Genomic DNA, 9,313 nt, shown 5'->3' with positions numbered 1-9,313 from the left:
TAGCTAGTTTCAGTCACAATGTAACTGCAGGACTTCCCTGGTGGTCCAGTGTTGAGAATCCACCCAACAAAGCAGAGGACACAGGTTCAATCCCTGGTCAGGGAACTAGGATCCCACATGCCCCGGGGCAACTAAGCTCTTGTGCCACAACTACTGAGCCCCAGCATCTAGAGCCTGTGCTCCACAGCGAGAGAAGCCGCCGCAGTGAGAAGCCTGTGCACCCAAGGAAGAGAACCCCCGTCCCCTCCCCCTCTTGCCACACTTAGAGAAAGCCTCCTGGTAGCAACAAAGACCCACCACAGACAGACAAACAAATGAAACGATGTAACTGAAATCGAGATGAAAAAGTAGATATAGCAGTATCTCGGGAAATCAGTATTCTGAGGCAAACAGACCAAGGGGAGATGGACGTGGATCATCAAAAACTGTTGGAAAATCCAAAGTTAATTCTTCAGAGGAGTCCTTTTCTTAATGCCCCTTGTAGGTCTAGTGAAGAAATTAAATTTGAGCAGTTCTTCAATCAAATAACACAAAAATCAGCAATAGACTGACACCTTACGCCCTCAGTGAAAATCAACAATCAGTCAGCACCTGACCCTCTCCCTGACTTGGGCACAACCACAGGAAGATACGCCTTTTCTAGCTTTTTAAATAAAAAAGTCAAAAATAGGAAATGTCCCCACATCCCCCAGATAGCCTGAAAATACAATTAGAGCGGAAATCAGAGGCTTTCTCTTGACAACTCTTCCCCTCCCCAAAGAAAAGGATGTGAAACAGCAAACCAGATTCCTTGAAGGAGGAAAAGGGGCCTATTCATACAGTATTCGTGTTCTCACAGTTCATACACCTGCCATCAGGTCCTAGTAAAACCTTCCCCTGATGTGCCCAGCTGTGTGCCCAGTGCTCTGCTTTTCAAGAAATGGAAACCAGAACTTTTCCGTCAGAGTCTTTGCAGAAGCTTCCTGATTCAATTAGGGGGTGATGCTTGTCACATGTTGCACAGATACAGCTGCGCCCAACCCCTCATTAACTTAATGCATTCCTATAGTCAGTCCTCCAGGGATGTGGAGTGAAGCTGCAGCGATTCACGACAAGTGTGGGTGTATTTATAAATGCGTCTCCCATCACTCCCAGGAAAGAGAGAGAACTCCGCGCCTGTAGCAGGTAAGGAGGCAGGGAGCGCAGAAAAGCAGTCACCGTTTGCTCATTCACTTATGTTTTTATATGACAACTACTTTTGCTTCCCAAGAAGAGAATGCTTATTAATTTTCGAGCCCTTTGTCCATCTTGGAGTTCCTGCCAGCCCATTTCATCTGACATTTTTGGAGTAAAGACTGTTGGGCCAGCTGTATGAGGCAGTTGGCTTTGCTTAGGGAATGCTTCATGCTCAGAGACAATAATTATTTTTCAACAAGTATCTTTCAAGTATAAACCATGGATCTTAAACTCACAGCCCATGTTTAATCTGAGTCACAAAAATATTTACTTGGGCCAGAAAAGTGTTTAAAGTCTAAAGGCCCTTAGTGGGCCACAGACTTTTCAGCTCTCAACAGGCTCTACCAGTGCCTGCTGTTGTTTTAATTAATTGATTTTTTTATTGAAGGATGCTGTATAGAATTTTGCTGTTTTCCGTCAAACCTCAACATGCCTGTTGTTTTAGCATCTAGTTTTATTCACACATGTATGATCTGTGCCTGACTCCAGGGTAATCTAAGAACTGGAGTAGCATGAAACTCAGATCGTTATTAGGAAAATAACCCAGAATGTGTGCAGTTTATTGAGGAGGGGTCAGTACCTTCTCACTTAACAGAAACTAAAAACAGGGAACTAATTCCATACACTATTCACAGGAGGGTAATTTGGAGCAACTTCTGTGGAGGGCAATTTAGTGACATAATGGAAGTCAGATTAGCAGCGGTCCCCAACCTTTTTGGCAACGGGGACTGATTTTATGGGAGACAGTTTTTCTAAGGAGGGGATGGTTTCAGGATGATTCAAGTGCATTACGTTTATTGGGCACTTTATTTCTATTATTATTACATCAGCTCCACCTCAGATCATCAGGCAGTAGATCGCAGAGACTGGGCGCCCCTGTATTATGGGACACCTGTTCTCTAGGGTGAACTGATGGTCCATGAGAACGAAAGTGTGCAGGCCCACCAGGAGGAGCGGGACTTCTGCACGGTCATATCACTTACAGAGAGGAGTAAAGGCCTGTAGTTAACTGAAGTCCGTTGAATGGAGATTAATTAAAAACATTTCATAATATAACAAAGATAGCAATCTTAACATGTTTGGGGGCTGCAAATCACTTAGATGTGTCACTGACAACCTTTTCTATTTTATTCTGATGAAAAATGTGAGATTTTGACACTGTCATTGAATAAACAGAAGGGTGACTTAACAGTTTACAGTGTACTTGGCTGATTTCGTATACTCATGACAGAACCATTATGTCTCTGAGGTATGCTCTCTGTTTATGATGGGGGTGTTACTTGGCGTGACTTTAATTCACTTAATTTTCCTCCTCTTTGTTGTGATTTGTGTTCTCGGGGAGGCAGGCACTAAAACAGAGCTTAGGTTAAAAGGTATTTGTTAGGGGTCAACACCCATGAAGGGAGAGGGAGGAGAGGGACTGCGAAGAAAGAGACAGTGAACGACTATGCAGGTCTGATAAAGACTCATCCACCCAGAGGGGAACTTTGCAGCCAATACTTTCTATCAGATGTGTCTTGAATGGGGTCAGAATGGTTGTGCTAAGAATGGGAGTCACGTGAAACTCAGATCGTTGTTTGGAAAAGAACCCAGAATGTGTGCAATGTAATGAGGAGGGGTCAGCACCTTCTCGCTTAACAGATACTAAACACAGGGAATTAATTCCATATACTGTTCACAGGAGGGTAATGTGCTGCGGCTTCTGTGGAGGGCCACCTCTGTAGCCCTGTTGCTCAGCCACTGAACGAAGCCTGCTCCAAGAAGGCCGTGACCTCTGACTCCCCTCGCAGATCTGGAAGAGCCGGCAGGGGGAGACTGCCTGTGGACCGCACTTCCCACCCTGGATAGCACGCCCTCCTTCCTCGCCTCTTGAGCAGCTCATCCTGCGTGGACTGCAGCGGAGGAGATGGAAGGAAAGCAAGGCTGGGCTGAGGGGGGTTGCGCTGGGGACCTCCCCGAAGCTTGGCCAACCATGAAGGGAACGCTTTCCCATCAGAGTTACCCCCACTGGGTGGAAAGGCCAGATTTATCTTCCCCACAGTGGGCAATTGGAAGGGCAGTTAGCCTAGGAAGGGCAGGCCGTTGGGCGAGGTCACCCTGCAGCTGAGGCTGACCCTGAAGGCGCTGACAGCCGGGAGCTGTCTACTGGCACCACTGCGGGAACAGGACTTTCTTCCACAGCCATCGTGGTGGACGTCTCTGTGTCTGCAGTCAACTATTTGTGCTACTCAGAGCCGCTTCTGCATTCACATTCTCCAGGAGCTTCCCCAAGATTCCCGTGAGCTCCTCCCTTCCTGGGAGAAACTTAGGAGAGCAAGAGAAGCGACTAACAGCAACTGGTCTCGGGGCCCCACCTGGAGCTCCGTGTTCTCTGCACTACCACCCCGTCCAGATTCCTCTCACCCTCGGCTAACACTCCTGCTGGTCTCAGAGGCTTGCCTGCTTAAATACCCAGGGATGCTGTTTTTATTCATTTACCTTCACAGTTGGCTGGGAGGGACCAAAAGACACCCAGTAGGTCACCTGGAGCTCTGCCTTCTCAGTTTCAGGGACAATTACCGCTGTCTAGATCAAGATTCCTCACTTCCCCTGTTGGTCAAACCTAAAGAGTTTGACAAGACCAGGTAGCAGCCATAGCTTCTAATTCAGTGGGACTCTTGCTTTGGTTCTGGCAATAGTGGACCTGCATTGGGAAACAGGACCTGTAGCTCTGGGAAATCCAGCTTTGGAGAGATGAGAAGCACAGTGTTCTTCCCTGGGACACTGGGAGGGATGTTAAATATGGCCATTCCTGTTTCTACCTCTTGGCTCCTAGACCCATGCCATACTACTACTGGGCAGACAATACTGTACAAAGTTCTTTCACTCAATGGGGTTACTGCATCCTGGAGTGTGGCACCCATCCTCATGGAGTATTGCATCCAAGTTGGTGCTTCAACAGAGCCTTCAGAAAGCTCTTCCATTGCTCTGTGAGGCTGGCAGCTTCTGGGTGGCTTCGTATATGATGTGTCCAAGTGGTTCCACGTGGGCCAACTTCTATACCTCCTTTGTTGCAAAGTGTGTTTCCCATGATGGCTTTCCTGGTGGTTCAGATGGTAAAGAACCTGCCTGCAATGCAAGAGACAGGGGTTTGATCCCTGGACTGGGAAGACCCCTTGGAGAAGGAAATGACATCCCACCCCAGTATTCTTGACTCGGAAATCCCATGGACAGAGGAGACTGGTGGGCTACAGTTCACGGGGTTGCAAAGAGTCGGACTTGACTTAGTGACAATAACAATGGCTCACGTGTTCCCTATGATAACAATGTTCTATAAGGTCCATGTTGATGGGACATATTGTTGGTGGGACTCAAACATATTAGGTCCTTGGATAGACTGAGGTCATAGCTTCAATTATGGGTAGGAAAGGCAAACCCATAATTGGAATATGTCTATTCTTATTACAAGGAATTTCTAGCTCTTCAGGATGGAAGGGTTGAGCTGCCAGTTGTAGTTTTTGAGGTATGTTGTTATATCAGCACTCAGCGTGGTCTCTGGGGCAGGCAGATGAACATTGCTACCCCATGGACTATAGCTTACTAGGCTCCTCTGTGCATGGGATTCTCCAGGCAAAAATACTGGAGTGGGTGGCCATTTCCTTCTCCAAGGGATCTTCCTGACCCAGGGATCAAACCTGGGTCTCCTGCCTTGCAGGCAGATTCTTTACTGTTTGAAACACCAGGGAAGCCAATCTAAACCTCATCACCTCTCAAAGGCCCCTTCTCCTAATATCATCACATTGAGGGTGGGCACTTCAATGTATGAAACTTTGAAATAAATATTCAGCCCATTACACTGACCCGTCTGTAAACCGAGCTTGGGTTTTTCTTCCAGCTGGTCATACTGGCTCCTGTATGGGATGAGCTGAGAGTGAATTCATGAGGCTCTAGGCTCTCTGTTCGTGCAGCCTGCTTGCATTCTCTGGGCCAAATGCTGTTCAGTCTCATCCCACTCATTTCTGTTGGGCTGCTGCTGGGCCAGCCCAACCTGAGGTCATGATGACAGGCGAAGACCATCATGGAACATTCTGGATTCCTGGTCACTTGGTGTTCCATGGTGCTCTATCTCTACCAGAGGCTCTTTTCTAAAAGTGTATCATTCTTCACTGCAGATGCTGTGGTCTTGCAGAACCCTGGGTTCTGCACTGTGGTGATTGTACTGTTCTTTACCATTTGCTTCACACAGCATCTTTGCTCACCACCAGCATCAAGTCAATAACGTAGGTCCTGCTGGGTCATACAGCGCAAGAGGCAAGGCTGCTTGCCCTGCACCCTAGACTTGCTGCAGACTCCTTCGTGGCTCTGGCTCTACTCAAGATACACAGGATTTCATTTCATCCAGTCTATGAGCTAGAATACTACTGACATGTATGGAACATGATGCTTCTGGAACTTGACAGAATCTACCAGTGTTTTGTCAAGCTCTGGGCTTCCTTCCTTCTCCATGGCGGGAGGTATAAGATGCCTTTGTTTACCTTTTGCGTGGAAGGAGATGTCTTGACACGCCCCTGACCGCTGTACCCCTAACACTTGTATTGATATGGCAAACTCTGATTTTTCTTTCACCCTCAGGAGCATATGTGTCATACTAAAGCATCCACTGTGCTAGCCAATTCTTTATCTAACCCAACTTATCACAATATCATCAATGCTGAGGGAAGATTGAATGTGCTGGTCTGTGGGATGTTCTCTTTTGTGTGTGAGGGGGTAGGTTCATATATCCCTGAGATGAAGCTGTGAATGCATATCGTTGCTTGTTCCATGTGAGTGCAAACTGTTTCAGATCCTCTTTTCTGGTAGGGGTATAAAGGAATTCATTTATCAAATCAATGGCCACATATCATGTGCCTGAGGCCATGTTACTTTTCACTAACAAAATCAATGCATCTGGCATGACAGCTGCAACTGGGGCTACTACTTGGTTGAGTTTGTGGTGGTTTATTGTCATGCTTCAGGGTCCATCTGGTTTCTTCCAGGGCCCAGACTGAGTCATTTATGGAGATCGCACACTCTGACCCCTTTAGATCAGGAGTCAGCAAACCTTTTCTGCAAAAGGCCGAATAGTAAATATTTTAGGCTTTGTGGCCGTACAGTCTCTGCTATAACTACTCAGCTATGCTGCTGTAGTACAAAGACAGCCATAGACAATATGTAAACAAATGAGTGGCTGTATTTCAATAAAACTTTATTTAGACTGGTGGGCCAGATTTGGCGTATGGGCTGTAATTTACCAACTCCTGCTTTAGGTCTTTAAGAGTAGCAGCAATTTCTGCCATCCTTTTCAGAATGTTTTTGATTTGTTCTCTTGTTTAGCTGGGAAAGGGTGTGTCAGGCCAAGTAACCAGACAATTAATAAGGTTTGTGTTCTGCACTTCCATATATTTGATTGGTGAGAGGACAATGGGGCAAAATGTATTTAGACAATCTATTTATAAGTCATAGCACAAAATGTTTGCATGGATTCTCACTGCCCCCCAAGCTCCATAGGGTGATGAGGAGTGGACTTAGTGGATGCTACACACACACATGTCTATGTCATAGGCAATGAACACTGAGCTTCAGTTCAGTTCAGTTCAGTCTCTCAGTCGTGTCTGACTCTTTGCGATCCCATGATTCACAGCACACCAGGCCTCCCTGTCCATCACCAACTCCCGGAGTTCACTCAAACTCATGTCCATCGAGTCAGTGATGCCATCCAGCCATCTCATTCTCTGTCATCCCCTTCTCCTCCTACCCCTAATCCCTCTTAGCATCAGAGTCTTTTCCAGTTGAGTCAACTCTTTGCATGAGGTGGCCAAAGTATTGGAGTTTCAACTTTAGCATCAGTCCTTCCAATGAACACCCAGGATTGATTTCCTTTAGAATGGACAGGTTGGATCTCCTTGCAGTCCAAGGGACTCTCAAGAGTCTTCTCCAGCACCACAGTTCAAAAGCATCAATTCTTCGGCAATCAGCTTTCTTCACAGTCCAACTCTCACATCCATACATGACCACGGGAAAAACCGTAGCCTTGACTAGACGGATCTTGGTTGGCAAAGTAATGTCTCTGCTTTTTAATATGCTGTCTAGGTTGGTCATAACTTTCCTTCCGAGGAGTAAGCGTCTTTTAATTTCATGGCTGCAATCAGCATCCTCAGTGATTTTGGAGCCCCCAAAAATAAAGTCAGCCACTGTTTCCACTGTTTCCCCATCTATTTCCCATGAAGTGATGGGACCAGATGCCATGATCTTTGTTTTCTGAATGTTGAGCTTTAAGCCACTGAGCTTAGGAGACCCTAAATCCTATATGAGGCTGCTGGCTAACACGTCCATCTTCCTCTTCATAGAAAGATTAAGCTTATTATTCTAGAAGATAATAAAATCTTCTGGGAGGAGAGAGATTTTATCATCCTGAAATGTGACTGAGAGTCTCTATCTTGGATACACTATTTCTAGTTACTAAGACTGTCTGATATAGAAACAGTCTTGCAGGGTGCTTGGCTCAGAAGAGGAGCAGAAATGCCATAATTATGGAGAATCACCTCCAAACAAGGGTACAGTTCTAAGGCTTCCCCTTGGCCTTCCCCACTATGATAGTTCCCACCCCACTGGTCAAGATTCCTATGTGGGGGTTGCACCAAATACCAAATACATTAATCCAAAATATACATCTGGAGCTCCAGAAGTGACCACTAAGTGCATCCATGGATGCAGTGGATCCAATGTAGCCAGATCTTGGCCAGGACTCCACTTGTTACATGACCCCATGTCCCCTCTGGGCTTCCCTGGTAGCTCAGATGGTAAAGAATCTGCCTGCAATTCAGGAGACCCAGGCTTGACCACTGTGTCAGGAAGATCCCCTAGAGAAAGGAATGGCTACCCACTCTGGTATTTTTACCTGGAGAATCCCATGGACAGAGGGGCCTGGTGGGCTACAGTCCATGTGGTCACAAAGAGTAGGACACTACTGAGCAACTAACACATGTACCCTCCACTCTAACAGAGAGGGAAGGGTAATGATGCTTTAGGTTTCTGAGATCAGTGTTAGCTCGGATTTGTGTCCAATAGTCATCCAAATGTTTAACTATCCCCCTTCCCTTGGTGTATAGCTACCCAAGTAAATGGCTGTAGGTGCCTTTCAGAAAGGACTGTGGGAGACATTACTGTGTGTATTTGCTCCTCCTGAAGAAGAGGAGGAGGAGGAAAACCACCTGTTCATTTGATTAGTCTGAGTCTGAAAACTGGCTCAAGCCAAGAATACAGGTAAGGGGGTGTGCTGCTTTGTTGGGATGACCGCCTTCAGCCTCCTGCTCACCTTTCCGTGCTTTCCTCTGCTGGTACAGGCTTAGTTACCGTGGTTGGATGCCCATTTATCTCGCCTCTGTGACATTCTGTCCTGCTGTCTGCATAACAGGCATTTTCTGTGCCTCTAGTCCCCTTAGATGCCATTCCTATCACAATAGCACTGTCACCATTACAATAACTGTGTCATCATCATAATAGCGGTGTCACCATCACAATGGTGCTGTCACCATCACAATAGCCGTGTCACCATCACAGCAACGCTGTCATCATCACAATAAAGGTGTCATCATCACAATAGTGGTGTCATCATCACAATAGCACTGTCATCATCACAATAGCGGTGTCACCATCACAATAACTGTGTCATCATCATAATAGTGGTGTCATCATCACAATAGCGGTGTCATCATCCCAATAAAGGTGTTATCATCACAGCAGCGCTGTCATCATCACAATATCAGTGTCATTATCACAATAAAGGTGTCATCATCACAGCAGCGCTGTCATCATCACAATAGCGGTGTCACCATCACAATAGCCATGTCACCATCACAGCAGCGCTGTCATCATCACAATAGTGGTGTCATCATCACAATAGCGGTGTCACCATTACAATAAAGGTGTCACCATCACAATAGCCATGTCACCATCACAGCAGCGCTGTCATCATCACAATAGCTGTGTCACCATCACAATAGCTGTGTCACCATCACAATAGCGGTGTCTGCCTGGTTTTATTTTTCCAGTGTCCCCTCGTCCCCATCACCCTCAATTG

This window comes from Moschus berezovskii, chromosome 21 (genome assembly GCF_049115385.1).
Source record: "Moschus berezovskii isolate FMDL1 chromosome 21, NW_MosBer_1.0, whole genome shotgun sequence".
NCBI classification, from domain to species: domain Eukaryota; kingdom Metazoa; phylum Chordata; class Mammalia; order Artiodactyla; family Moschidae; genus Moschus; species Moschus berezovskii.
Note: the sequence above shows the minus strand (reverse complement) of the source record.